Source organism: Capsicum annuum, chromosome 10 (assembly GCF_002878395.1).
Source record: "Capsicum annuum cultivar UCD-10X-F1 chromosome 10, UCD10Xv1.1, whole genome shotgun sequence".
Taxonomy (NCBI): Eukaryota; Viridiplantae; Streptophyta; class Magnoliopsida; order Solanales; family Solanaceae; genus Capsicum; species Capsicum annuum.
The window spans coordinates 1,096,528-1,112,665 of NC_061120.1; the positions used below are offsets into that span (position 1 = coordinate 1,096,528).

The following is a 16,138-nucleotide window of genomic DNA, read 5'->3' on the forward strand; positions in this document are numbered from 1 at the left end:
TAGTGCAATGGAATCAAATATCGAATTAGCAAACTCAATGACTGAATCAGCGGACTCAATGACAATAGTTACCGAATTAACTGATTCAATTACCAAAGTGGTGCCTATTAACACAGTGAAGCTCAATGATCGCACCTCCATAATAAAGATCTTGGTTATAGGATGTCAAGCAACAAAAGAATTTACTCGATCAACGAGCGGTACTCGAAAAAATTTCACATTCGTCGATGAAGAGGTACTTAATTCATCAACCACTCCACTTATTTATGGATAATGTTCTTCTACTACTCTACTTATCAAGAACCATCTATATTATCAAATCAAGTATTGTCGTTTCTGGTTACTTAAGGCATTCTCAACAATAAATGATCCAAAGAGAATTTTTTTTATACTGTATCAAGTTTAAAGATGTAAATAAGGGTATGGGGAAGAGCCCTTCGTGCCTTAAGACTTCTTTCTATAGCTTTCCTTAGTGTTGTGGACCCAAATGATGCTTGGAATTTGCTCAAATATAAAGAAAAAAATTCAAAACAAACCAAAAAAAGGTCGGGGAGAGGGAAAAACAATCCATTATCAATCAAGCAGTTATGCTCATCGAGAGCTTTTGGCAGTGTAATCCAAAGCAGTAAAGAAAACCATCAATAGTGGATATCTGGCCCCTTTATCTCTATTTTCAAGTTTACTAATGTTTTTTTTTTTTTTTTTTATGAAAAGCAACAGTGATTGCAACTTAATTATACAAGGAAAATAAACCTAAGAAGACATATACACTACATAAAAATATAAAAGGAAATGTGTTTAAATTAGAATTTTCAAGTGTGTAATACCTACCTATTCTTTGTTAATTTTCTATTTGTCTTGAGTCTCTTGGCTGCTTGGACGAATCACAACATTACTTGCAACTCATCCAATTACTTCACCGGGAAAAAAAATGACAAATGCAGCAGTCAGTAGAGTGTATAATTTTGAAAACCAGGAGCATAATATGACATAAGCACAGGACCAACAAAGTGTTTACATGTATCAAGAACGATAATGTGGAAGAACATTATGCCAAAATTGACTAATCATTTTAGATGGCATAGTTAATTGAAGTTGACACAATACAAGCATCATATTTCTTATACTAAGAATATGGTGAAACATGAAAAGAAAACTATGAACAGAAGTACGGAAGAATACCTAAAACTCGTGTTTTATGGAAGTGCCAGGAAATTATCAAGCGCGATGAACATCACATTAAAATAGATCAACTAAAGAACACGCAACAACAACAACATGCAAATAATTAAGAATGTACCTGGGATGTGAAGTGCCTTTGGACAACATCAATTAGTTGCTCCTTCAAGGGGTTAGGTGTCACGCCTCAAATCCTATTGGGGAGGACAGGCACCCGCAACCGTGAAGGCCCGAGAGAACTAACCTATAACCTTGGAATTCACATGCATAGAACTATAATAGGCAAAGGTTTTGCCATATACGGATATAATGCCTTAATGAAAAATAAATATAAACGACAAGCCCTAAAACTATATACATAATAGACTTGGCCGTTGGGGCCATAACATCTACAAGATAACACACTACCATGCTAAACTTTACATTGGTCTACAAAGCCTTTAGACGATACACAAAATTTAGCTAAGGTCGGGACAAACCCCCGCCATACTATTAACTTTTATACAATACCAAAAATATATGGAACCGACTCGGAAAGTCCCGAAGCAAACTGGAGCTCACCAATAGCAGATGGATATCATGGGCTCCTACTGAGGAGGTGTGTTTGCCAAAGCACCTGTACCTGTAGCATGAAATATAAGTCCCCCCATAAGGGGAGTCAGTACGAAAAAAATGTACTGAGTATGCAAGGCGGAAAAGTAACAATACATGACATAAAGGCTCGATAAAAATATGGAAAAAGTGTAAGAATAGTACTAGTATAACACCTTTACATTTACTTGTGGAACAGGGTACATTACATTTCTTTCTTCCTTTTACCTTCTTACTTCATTATCTTTGTAATCCATATGATACAAATGACCAGCTGATCAGTGGTAAATAATAAATCAGGATCGGCCCATGCTAGTCTTATGCCCCTGAGCTGCCACCTACATATAAAGTATCGGGATCGGCCCATGCTAGACATATGCCCCTGAGATGCCACCCGTTTTACAGATTTCCGTTACTTAGTTTAATTAGCCTTTTGAGATTGTTACTTCGGTGGTCATAACCTTATGGTACCTTGAAACAATGATTTATCAATAAGAGACATGTAAATAGGAAATCAATGCAATAACATGTAAATAGGAAATCAATGAAATAACAATGAAGTAAGGAGTTGTTGGCACACTAATGAAGTGTTTAGGAGCTAAAAATAACACATGGGTCTTATTTGAGTAACCGGAGAAATTCTGCAATTTACTAGTGAAAATTGGCATGTAGGATAGGTAGAAAGCATGTATCGAGGTGGTTTAACACATTAGAGAGTGGGAATAAGTTCATTAGTAACATGGGATATCATAGGTGCTATTATGTAGCACGTGTTTTTGGATGACCTTGGAAGCTTACTCGATGGAACAAGTATCCATTTTCACACCAAGAGTGCAAAATAGAGTATGCCTTACATACCTGGTTGTAAAACTCCAATACTAGCCAAACTCGACTTCCCGCACTTTTAGATTACTTATCTACAATGAAATATATGACAAACTAATATTAGCAACCAAACGTCACATTTTGGCTATTTAACTTCACCAAACTAGTGGCCGGGCAGTAAGCCCTTAATTTATCAACAAAGGGTGTCACTTTAACCCTCTTATATTCCAATTACAATCATATACCATACATATTCATATAATATCCCCTGACACAACCTCGGCTTCATTTCACCTTCCAATCAACACACACAAAACGAAATGAGCAATAGCCATACACAATCATAAATTCAGTGGTGTATCACCACATCCATCTTTTATAATTTAATACCAACTAATCACACCTTTTCCCAATAGCAACCGGGAAGCCCACAACACAAACACACAAAACAGTCCGCAACGATACCCAATCGTCCTTTAATAGCAACCCAATATGTGCAATCCTCTATCAACACTTGTATATGGAAAAAGGACAAAAGTGGACAGCAACCATACCTTGATTTCCTTGGTATTTTAGTGTCTTAATGTGTATTTAATCAATAGCTTAATCCCTTCACACATACACCAAAAGAGAAAAGAGAAATCCCTTAATAACTAAGAACAATGGACTGTCCAAACTTATAGAGAGGGCTGTCCAAAAATTAATCTTAAAGAACACATAGTTTCATGGTACATGCTCATGAATTGTTCACTCACCTTTATCTTGGAAGGAAGGTCAATCCCAAGAACCCTTGTGGAATTATAGGGTTGTTTCATAGCCAAGAGAGAACAAGAGAGAAAAGCCTAGAAAGCTGGAAATTTTGTCTAAGTTAAAAATGAGAAAAATTGCTGATTTCAATCCATAAATAGGAGCTGCTCTTGGACAAATTTATTGACTACTTTTGGGACATATTTTGTCAAGTAATTTATGTTTACACTTTCCCAATATATTGGGCCTTTGTGGATCAAAAACTATTGGGCCTTAGCTACCAATTTTTCCTCCTTTTCTTCTCTTTAACTTGGTATTTGGCAGATTTGAGTATTGGACCTCTTTTCTCCATTTTCTTTCTCGTTTACTTAATTTGGGCTCAAATGAGTACATTAATATAAGGCCTAATCTGATACATGGTCTTGATCCCATTAACTTGGTCCAAATAGCTCAAGTAAGTGATCCACCTACTAGCTTAAGTAAGTCAAGAAAGCACCGTAACAAAATACTCAATTTTTAGTTCTTAACTCTTTAATCTAACTTAAAATTTGTATATACTTGGTCACATTAAACCACATGGGAAGTATTTAGAACTCCATCTACACCACAAAGATATATCAAGTTCCATATAAATAGAACAAGTACACACAAAAATATGGGGTGTTACATTAGGTATAGCTTCCCTCTGTTCAGATGACCAAAAACTTCAGCACTCTGAGCTTTAATCAATGATGACTAAGGTACTACAGACACAGTGCCATCAAAGTCCAAGAATATTGCCCTTGTTCTGTCTTCCTATATGAGGAGACCATGTCATCAATAAACAACTTTCTAAAAATTGGAGAAAGAGAATAATAATATGTTGATATTTATACTAAAAAGAGAATAGGGGACACTTATTGTAATTCGACATAATAGAAAGGATAAGGAACCTGTGAGACAGCTTGAATTTAAATGGGGGTCCTTCATAAAAGTTCACCAGAAAGTCTTCTCCACATGTGGCTATGCGAAATGGTCTTGTGGGCTTAAATGAACAACTCAAAACTCTCCTCGAATGACCATCAAATTCACCCACATTTGTTCCCGAGTCCCACCTGCCCAAGATAGTTTATCAAACAACGACATTGAATATGCACAGATAAAAATCTTAGGACATGAAATACAAATAGGGCACTTAAAAAATGTGCTCACCACACCATTGTCGACTGATGGAATATGGTATAAAAATTAAAGTGATTGAGCGATATACAAAAGAAAATAAGTTCTCAAACAAAATGAAGAATCTCAAATGTAACTATTCTTTTACCACCATACTAATGTTTGTAGACATGTACCAACTTGGCAATTAATAGTCGTTAACCATTATAATATGAGTCCATCTTGAATTAAAGAAGAGCTCGGTAATGGAACTGGCTTGGTTAAACAACCTAATGTCCCTTTGTCTTTCTACTGAACAAGTTTATGCAGTCTTTAGAGAACTTCATTGTTCTATGAACTAATAAATTGGACCAAAGACTGGAACCTTTTTTGCTTGGACAATCTCTTCTAGCAGCAAGATTCCATCTAAACCTATTAAAGCTTCCATTTCAAAACTCAAACCTGTATTGTATGAAAGACTAAAACGATGTTACATAGGGAATAACATAACTCAAGAAAGAGTAAAAAAGGAGCAAGTACAGTAATATCAGAAGAATACGGCTTTAAATAAGTACAATGATATATGTAAGCAACCAAGAATGTGGATAAGTTCCTTGTCATCTATTCCATAATGTGAGAGGCACTTATACGTTTACTGCTATGCTTATTATAGAATAATCAAAAGAGAAACTCTACCCATCCCTAAAGATAGGCTATGCTATGTATATTATACATAAGTGTCCATATGCATTCTCTAATGCTACATAAGTCAAAATCACCTAAATCAGCTATAACTCGGAGATACATTTACAACATAAAAAGACTTCTATTGCTAATTAACTCTATTAGCAAATATAGAGTTAATGTCCTTAGACAATGTAGGAAAAATAAAATAGATAATGGAAAGGCTCAGAAAACAAAAGGCAAGTGAATGCTTAGGAAAATCGTAACAATTGGCAGTAAACATTGGAATATCATACCGAGGCATGCCATACTATTTAATATAAACACATGAATACTTGAGATTGAATGCATTTCGAAGAATTAGTACCAACTCCTAGAATTGGTGATGCCGACCTAATTGTCTCGAAGAATGTAACCATGCCCTTCAAGCTGATTGGGAACAACATCACCCATTTGACTGCATGGACAAATCAAAACTTTGTCAATCTAGCAACTCCTCCTCCCCCCCACCATCCCCCCAATTTTTATGTGAGCAAATTTTGGCTTGGACAAACACAATACCATACAAATTACAACTACATACCCAATAAAGTGCACACTCCATATCACTACCTCAAATGAAGTAAAAAGGTTGTTATTGACATACTCTGACTCAAGACAAATAAGGAAAACACAAAACCAACAAACAAAAATGGAATAACACCTCAACAGAGAAAAAAAAATAAACAGCCATAGAATCATGTTATACAATATACTACACAAACTTAGAAAAATAAATCTATTCATCTAAACACAAGATAATTACCTGCTTGCTGGTAACACCAAACAAAGCAGTACATGCATAAATAAATATCGAGACATTTCAAAAAACAATTTCTAAAATGACATGCAAACATCAACACATTCATGAAGTACTCAAAACAAATCCAAAATATCCAAACCAAGATGCTTATGTACACACTACACACCAATACAAGCTCACCAAACAGATATAAACAACTACACAAAAAAAATCAATGCCTTTTTGACCCTAATCGCAGTTAATCGAAACAAATCAAGGTTGAAGAAAAATAAAGCTCACAGTGAATACATGTTAAATCTCACTGAGAAATTGAAGATCCTAAACCCAAAATGACTTATTTCTTTCATCGGTCAGGACAAGAGCTCCAATATAGCAAAATGACGATTTGAAAATAAAGTAAACTTTGCAAAATGACGATTTGAAAATAAAGTAAACTTGGTTGTTCTGTCATCCCCTGAATTAGCTAAAGAAGTTTTACACACACAAAGAGTTGAATTTGGATCAAGAACAAGAAATGTTGTTTTTGATATCTTTACTGGAAAAGGTCAAGATATGATTTTTACTATTTATGGTGAGCATTGGAGGAAAATGAGAAGGATTATGACTATACCCTTTTCACTCTCAACTCGTGTTGGTGTCCAGAAATGGGGATGAACCTTCATGAATTTAAGCGTATAAAAAAAAGATAAGTATTAAAAACCTTTTTATAAATATTGGTTCAAGAAATTTTTTTAAATTTAATAAGAAATAACGAAAATTGTGGAAGGGTAAAGCTATGCAGAATTTGCACGGAATTTTTTTTGTATGGATAAAGTGTAGTGGAGATTCTTGGCTTTGTAAGGAAGAAAAAGAAGAGTAACAAGAGGAGCTTCTGGAGCATTTCAGACAAAATACGAATTTCATTTGTTTACTTTCCTATTTGTGTTTTTTTTATCTGCTTAAGTTATTGGGCCGACAGGTTTAGGCCATACTTTACTTATTATTTTGCTTTTCAAAATACATGTTTATATATTTGAAATTTAATAAAAATTTTAGGGGAAAAGATATTCTATAGCTCTTTTTAAAACAAATAGTCCAATTTTAAAAACTTTTCAAAAAGTGGCCAGTTGGATATACTATTACCATTTTATAGTCATTTTCTAATTTGAGTAATTTTAGCCTACATATTTCATATACAGTCTATATACAATACTAATATAGTATTCAACTTGGGCAATTCAGCCTTTTTAAAAATATTTCAATTTTTTTTTGCTATAAATTTTTTAACTGATCAAATAGTCTACATCTTTAATTATTTAGAAATAATAAATAAATTATATAAAAATGATATAATTGTTAAATAAAATATGTATCTATATAAGATATATACATACATACATATATATACATACATACATACATACATATACATAAAAAAAATTGTATAGTCATATATATATATGTATAAAATATATATATAAAAAAAATATATAGAAAGTGTATGAAAATTATATAATTGTTGTATAAAACGCGTAAAAAAATGTATAGTTATTATATAAATTGTGTATCAAAACTGTATAATTTTCGTATAGAATATTTATATGTATAAGATATGTATAGAAATTATATAGAATGTGTGTAAAAATGGTATAGAACAAGCCATTAAATTGAAATGGCTATAAAGTGAAATTTAAATTTCATGGCCATTTTCATGGAAATAGTTTAATTTAAAATGTCGTTTCTATCCTCTCCCCTAAATTTTATTCTCTACTTATCAACTTATATGAAGTGTTTTAAATCTATATAAATTTTTAAAACTAATTATTACGATTTATGCTTGAATAAACTTATAGGAATAATTGAATTTCACTTAGTTACAAGCAAGAAATGATAATGACGAAATGAAAATTATACAAAAAAAAATTATTCATTTTTATTATATAGGGCTATACGAACTTGAACTGTAGACCTTCTCGGTAAAAACAGATCAAACTTTTACATTTAAGAAAATAAGTATAATGACTTAATTCATCTTTAATCAACTACACTGTTTATATTGAAAATTTAAAGTTATATATTTTTTTTAAAAAATTGTACTTACTAAAATAACATACGCACTACTAATATATTAATATATCTTTAATTTTGTATAAATTTATTCTTAATTAATGCTTCATACACGTCTATATTGGACAGATCTTACATGAAAAAAACTTCGATTAAAGAAGATGAATTTCAAAGAATACAAGACAGGAGAATCTACATCAACATCTTATTCCGTATGTACCGACCAAATGTTCTATAAATATATATATTTTTAATATTCTGTAACTTATATATATATATTTTAAATACATGAAATTTTTTTTTTCTTATCAATACAAACGTCACTTAATATGTTACACAGTTATAATTATTTAAAATATCAAAATATTTTTCCAGAATAAAAATAATTCTTCCTAACGTATATAAAATTAAGGAAAAAATTAAAAAAAAAAAAAGAAAATAGGCCAAGAACAACATAATTTAAACCACCATCTTATATTTGAGTTTTAATCAATAGCATCTATACCATAGCACGAATTCAATTACATAATCTTGTCCCTATGTATTCGTCTTTCTTAATCAAGAATCACTAAAATGAACATTAGTCATACATAATCAGGAATTCAATTATAATCTTGTCCCTATGTATTCGTCTTTCTTAAGAACCCTATCGTCAGTCACCCCCTGGACTGCTAAAACTTTTGGTAGGAAAACAATATATATGCACACACGACTATGCTCTCTTAAGATAAATTCAAGCAACTTGGAGTTCAGACAAAGTACAAATAGTATCATGAGTTGCATACAAATGATAGAAGATTTTTTAATAGGTTCGGCTATAGCTTAAATTATGTATTTGTGTTAAAAATTCATATTTAAAAAGTATAAGTTATCTGTTTCAAACAAAGAAAATAGTTTTGTCTTAGAATTCAGGTCTGTTGCTTGGACTCATCAAGAATGCCACTGGATGGGTGTCGGATCCTCCAAAAGTAGTATATTTTGGAGGATCCGATACGGGAGCCACTGCATTTTTAGAGGATCCGAGCAATATAGAAATTCAAAACATATAAACTTAATATCTCGAATTTGCCTCTGAATCTTAGCACAAGAAGAATTCTAGCATTTTCTCATACTGCAATGTGTGGGTCAAACAACCTCCAAACTCTGAAAGCAAATGTTTTTCGAAGTGAAGCTGGGAAAAAGAGGAGGGATGCACTAGGTTTCAAACACATACTTGTGCATCATATATCACAAGGCTGGCGTAAACCACTGCTAAACTGAAAATCGAATCAGAGAGACCCCTGCAATTATGACATTGATAGCATGTCACTCATAGTTAGAGAAAAGCAACTATTCAAGAAAATAGAATTAATTGCAACTCTACAATGTTTTATCCGAAGTTGTAATTCACGTATGACTTCCTTTAGAGGGAAAATAGAAAAGAAGTAAAATATCTTTCCAAGACAAGGGCGATAGCTGTGATGACTACTGCCTGTCATTTAGAAGTAGATGAAGTTAAACCAGATACTCGACAGAAATTCTATGTTGCACAGACTTTCAAAAATGCCACTGGGTGCACAGATCCCCCAAAAGTAGTGCATTCTTGGAGGATCCGACACAAGTGCAACAACACTTTTGGAGAGTCGGAGCAACATAGCAGAAATGAAAAGGACAAAAAAACTGGTTTATTGTGAATAACTAAATTTTCTTTTCATAGACTAATCTGGGATTGAAGTGTTCATTAGTTTATCATAAAATATTGGTAACCTAAAAATAGACCCTTGTCTTCCTACCCTTCCCAAAATTCACACATACCAAGATCTTTAAAATGCATCGAACTGGCGTTTGCAATATTATGCTACTTTTCCTTACTATGAAAGAGAAATAGGATACATTACCAAAAAAGAGAAATAGTTGCATTTTTTGTATAAATTTTGCATCATTGAAATACTTCTCAACAATCCTGTTTGGTACATCCCCGTAAAAAATAAAGTCGTACCTATTACAGACACAATTCAATCCAGTAACGATTCAAATTCCCTAGGAGTAAAATTAAGAGAGGTGCCATTAGACATAAAATCAACATCAGATTATATAAAGAGTTATGCACCATGTCGTAGTGGGAAAAATATACACTCGGACTCGATTCTACACCAGGAGGAAATGAGATCAATCTAAAATTCTCTTCTCCAACATTGAATGCAGCTATGTTATTGTCTTCATAAAGGTTTACAGAGAGTAAATGACCCCATCGATATGAACACAATTCTTCCCAGGGAAGAATCTTATATCACAATGGATTTCTCTCCACGACTTGTCTATCCCTAGCGTGAAAATACACCAATGTAGAATTTCACCATAAGCCCCTTTTGAGCACATCTAACTTGTATCTAGACAATTTTTCCTCTAACAACTTTCTAGTTACTTCTATTTCTATTCCCTACCTCAAATTCAAGTATCTCAGCTGACATGCAAACATCAAGATATTAAGCAAATTACACCTAAAATAAGAAATTAAACCAAAATAAATCTAAAAAAATAAATCATGGAGCATGCAGAGCAAAAGGAGTAACAAAAAATCATAAAGCAAAAGTGATTTTAAGAAATTCAACACAAAAAAAATGTAAAGCAAAAATGGTTAAAGAAATTCAAATCTTCAAACGTGTTAAGTATAAAAAACGAAGAAAAAGGGGGAAAAAATAGGGAATTACAGTAGGAAGATAATATGCAAAATTTGGTCTACCAAAGTTCAACTTCGACCTTGATGATTTCAACTTATTCATCGCATAATAATATGTATAGTATCAGTAATAGAAAGAAAATGTTTTAGAGAAACAGAAAGTTTAGTGAGAAGAAACTAAAGCTTCTGGAATTCTCCTTTTTCTTGCAAAGTACAGATAGTATTGGTTTACTTTCCTAATTCATTTTTTGATTTTTTATTTTTAATGATAGCGTTTGGACCATCCATTACAATTTAACTTTTTAATAAGTAGGTTTATGTATATAAAAAAAAATTTAAAGTTAGTTACAAATTTTACTCTCACTTATCAATTTATATAAAGTATTTTTAAATGTGTGCAAAATTTTAAATTAATTTGTACGATTTATATTCTAAATTAAATTATGTGTTTTTTGTTATTATAAATTATTTTATTATGAGTGAAATAATTTTTTTTATTATTACTAAGTATATAAATGTATATATAAATTTTTATAGAATAAACATATAAATATGAAATATACTTTTTCAGTTTTTATGAGTGTATAAAAATGCTATTTATTAATTCATTGGGTATTTAGTAAAAAGAAAAAATCTCCCATATAATAGAAACAATGGAAATACAACAACAACAAAAAATATATATATGGAAAGTGAAGTTCTGAGAATGACCATGAAAATAGTATAGGTATGTAAATTGTTTCAAACATAATTACATTTTACATAAAGTACAAATATATAGAATTCTAAAAATAAAAATAACTTTTCACAAAAATAGCTTTTTTTTAGAAAATAAAAAATAAGTATAATTACTAAATTCTCCTTTAATCAACTACACTTTTTATCTTAAAATTTTACGTTTTTTATTTTTTTTTCTACTTAATAAAATAACATAGTACAAGTAATATATTTTTTATTACGTTTATTCTTAAAAAAATGGATACACGTGCAACACATGTCACTTAAACTAGTATATTAAAAGTGTGAAGACCATTAGAAAAGTGATTTGTACTTTTTGCCCTTCATTAAAACACTTTGCAGTAGATAAAATTGTCTTTTCACCTTTTTTTTCCAATTAATTTCTCAAAAAGAAATTATTTTTGCTGACTTTAAAGATTTGTGTCCTATTTGATTATGACAAAATTTTCAACAAATATGGAAAGAGAAAAGAAAAAGAGACGTGCTCATCTAAAACGACTCTTAAAATAGGAGATTTAGGGAAGGACTCAGTTAAAAAAATACTTCTATAAATATTGAGAATCATTATACATATTCGTGTAATTCATCTAATTCATGTTATATTTTTCTCGCCCTGGCTCTTTTGAGTTTTATTAGTGTAATAATCATAAGGTATGTTTTAATTTGTTTCAATTCATTGATTAAAACGGTATTGTCTTTGAATTTCTTTTAAGTTAATAATCAGTGAGATATTGTTGTTGAGTTGAAGCTTGTGAATTGATATGTACTTTATGTCAAGTTTTCTTTGAGTTCAATATCAAGGCTATTAATAATTTTATTTATCGGCCTCTTTATTGTTGTTATAATTTATTTATTTGAGGAAAAATTGTCACCAACTTCAAGACTAATGAAGGTTTTATTGTTGTTGTTAGTGCTTGTTTGAGGAAAAATTATCATGTTTTTGATCATCTAGTTCAGTAACCTTATTCGTTATATAATTAGTATTAGTTGTTTTTATTTTGGTGGATATTGGGTGGGGTGAGAGGTTCTTTGGTGTTCGAGTATTTAAAGCAACATTATTTTAACCTATATTTGATGTCTGTAGCCTCAGTCCTGGGAGTTATTAGTGATGGAGTAACGTTCATCTTTCTTTGTCAATCAGGTGTTATTGGCTTGGAGTTCTACTACAATGAAGATACTACAATATACCATCAAAGATTGCCCATCCATATGTGTACTTGGTTAAAGATATTGGCAATGTGCCTCTCTAACTAGGGGAGATCTATGGTTAGATTTGTGGAGCTATCACATCCATAAATTTGATGTATAATTATATAAAAATAGTTTTTTTTTCCAAACAAAGTCCAATTAGGAGACATGTCTTAGGTTGATTTGGGTCTAGGTCATTGTCTAACTGGCCATCTAGGAGGAGATTAACAACAACAACAAACGCAGTGTATTCCCACAAAATGGAGAGTCTGGAGAGGGTAAAATGTACACAGTCCATATCGCTTGTTTCATCTAGGAGGAGATTAAGAAATAAAAAATTAAATAATTTTTCTCTTAATTTCTCATCCTACTTTGTTATGTCTAGCTAGCAAATTCACTATTGACTTAATTGCGGTTAATGAAAATACATTCGTCTGTTTCGCCAAAGTGTTATATATATCAAGTAACTCAAAAAGTTGAAAAAAGAACATTACAATTTTAATATTAAATATTTTTTACCTAAAATATAATTTTGTATCTAAAATTTGAGATTAAGAAACCTTAATCATAGATTTTAAAAGTCCTTAATTCACGTACAACATTTTTCATATATTTTAGGAGTCTTTAAAATATTATTAAATTCATTAAATAATAATCAAAAAATCGTAAATTATAATTTTATCTAGACTTCTAGATATCAATGTCCTAATTTGTTGTGGATTTTGATGAGTGATACATTTTTTTATATATTCTTTATAACAACTTGATTAATAATGAGTTTTAATTTTATCTTAGTGCTTGCCTTGAATCCATGTATTCTAGTAGTTTGTCATTGCATAGTTTATAGGCTAGAAAAAAATTTACTCCTCAAATTTTAACGAAAAATCTGGGTAAGAACTAAATAGAAGCTAATTGTTTTATTATAATTATTAAATTGTTACTTATTCGTAAGATGTAAGAACTTTTAAAATTAATTGATATTTAGATGTTTTTTTTTTAATAGTTAAGGTTTTAAAATTAATTAAAGTTATAGCTATTAAATTTTGAATGATTTGTAAAATGTAATAACTCTTAAATAATTGGTATTTGAGTAACTTCTTCATATTTTGTTTCTTCAAAGAAATCAAATTGCCAGCATTTAAGGATCAAAATTTGTAGCTTGATGTGGTCGCGGAGTTCAATTCAGATCAACATTCTTTCGTTAAGTTATACAAAACAAGAATGAGTGTGTTGTATTTGTGAAATTTTCGAGTCAAGATGAACTTCTTAAAAGCAACGACAAAGATAAGGAATTCACTTGGCAGAAAGGTGATGAAGATGAAGACTCGACATATTATGAAACGACCAAGCGTTCAAATACATAGTTAATAGCATTTGAATTTGTTTATTTTTTTTTGGGGTGGGGGGGGGGGGGGGGGGGGGGGCGGGGGGGCGAAATATCTTTTATGTGTATTTAATGTGTTTAATAGATTCAAGGACATTTCAATTTACTTAAATAGGAATTGATTACACAAGATTATATTTACAATCTTGACTCATAAAAACATACACTTCTATTTATTTGTTTTTTTTGATAAAATTTATTTTCGATGTCTACATATATATTTTAATATTTTTTTAATGATTTTGTGTCAAACTACTTATTTAAATGGATACGCAAAATACACGTGCAATACACGTACATTGAGATAGTATATATATATATATCTATATATATATATATATATATATATATATAAACCAATTTTGATCACTAGTAGAGCGTGGGGGGACTAGTTTATTCCATTTTTATTTTATTTTTACTTTATTTTTATCTTCTCCTTTTTCCCCAGTCATTGTCACCATGATCGAACCAAGGTTAAACTCAAATTTGCTCTCCAATAATCTCTCAGTAGCCCCTCTCTCCCCATACTATGTTGAACACCGAACACCTCAGGATCGAACACCGACACTTGAGAAAATTATTAAACCGAGACCTCAAGAAAATAAACAAGAAAAGATGCTATAGAGAAAGAAGAGAAGTAAGCAATAGATAAGCTTGTATTGCTTGGTACATCTTACACAATGAACTTGAAGCCTATTTATAGGGACTACACAATTATATGGACACACATTTGCTACGTGTACCATATATTTACACCACACACTTATTTTATTATTGAACACACATATAACCACACACTTATTTTATTATTATATCAACTACCACTTGCACGTTGGCCACCATTATTTGTTGGGTTTGTATTTTTAACACTCCCCCTCAAACCCAACTTCCATCTTAGTCTTCATTCCTAGTTGATAAGAGAAGCTATCGAGCTTGTTGCCGCTCAAGCCTTTTGTGAAGAGGTTTGCAACTTGATCATCTGTTTTGACCTGCACCATTTGTATTTCTTCTTTAAGAACCTTTTCACGGAGAAAATGGTAATGCACCTCCACGTGTTTGGTCCTTGTGTGGAACACCGGATTCTTCGCTAAACGTATTGCCGATTGGTTATCGCAATACAAAGGAATTGCATACTCCACTGGTTGATGCAAATCCTTCAAAAGTTGGGTAAGCCAAGTACTTTCCTGAGCAGCCATCGCCGCTGCTCGGTACTCTGCTTCTGTTGTTGACAATGAGACAGTTGGTTGCCTTTTGCTACACCAAGAAATTGCTCCAGATCCAAGCATAAACACATACCCTGTTGTTGAACGTCGGGTATCATGATCACCAGCATAGTCAGCATCATAGTAGGCAGCTAATTTGCAATCTCCACCTTTCTTGTGCATGATGCCATAGCCAAGCATACCCTTGACATATCTCAAAATCCTTCGAACTGCTTCCAAGTGAGGCTTCTTTGGATTTTCCATGTATCGACTCATCACCCCAACTGCAAATGAAATGTCGGGTCTCGTAAGTGTTAAGTAGATCAAACTTCTAACCAATTGTCGATACATAGTAGCATTTTCTAAGTCCTTCCCTTTATGAGCACACATTTTGATATTCTGCTCAATTGGAGTTGAAATCGGCTTACAGTTAGTCATTCCAAAATTTTTCAACAAATCTTTGGAATACTTTTGCTGGTGTAGAAAAATTCCTTCTTCGGTCGGATCAACCTCTAAGCTGAGGAAATGCTTGAGTTGACCCAATTCTTTCATCTGGAATCGAACAGATAAGTTCTCCTTTGTTCGAAGAATTTCATCTTCACAATCTCCCTTGATGATCAAATCATCGACATATACTAGTACTATAGCTAGCTTTCCTTCATTTGCTTTGACAAACAAACTAGGATCTGCAGGTGCCACCGAGTAACCACTATGCATAAGAAATTCAGCAATCTTACCATACCAAGCTCTCAGTGCTTGTGTCACACCTCAAATCCTATTGGGGCGGACTGGCACCCGTAACCGAGGAGGCCCGGGAGAACCAGCTCATAATCTTATACTTCCCATGCATACCTCTATGACAAACCAAAATTTGGACAGCATCATATCGCATATAAAAGGAAATAATCACCTGTATAAGCTCGAGCACACATATATATGTATATACAATACTTGGC

General features: G+C 31.9%; 1 long non-coding RNA gene across 1 annotated transcript; it reads right to left on the minus strand.

The window, feature by feature from the left end:
- Positions 1-1,486: 1,486 nt before the first annotated feature.
- Positions 1,487-3,494, minus strand: LOC124888087. The gene is made up of 3 exons (XR_007046028.1): positions 3,351-3,494; positions 2,629-2,687; positions 1,487-1,801 (listed from the first exon to the last, which is right to left on the minus strand). It is a non-coding gene; the product is annotated as an uncharacterized LOC124888087 (long non-coding RNA).
- Between the last annotated feature and the right edge of the window lie 12,644 nt (positions 3,495-16,138).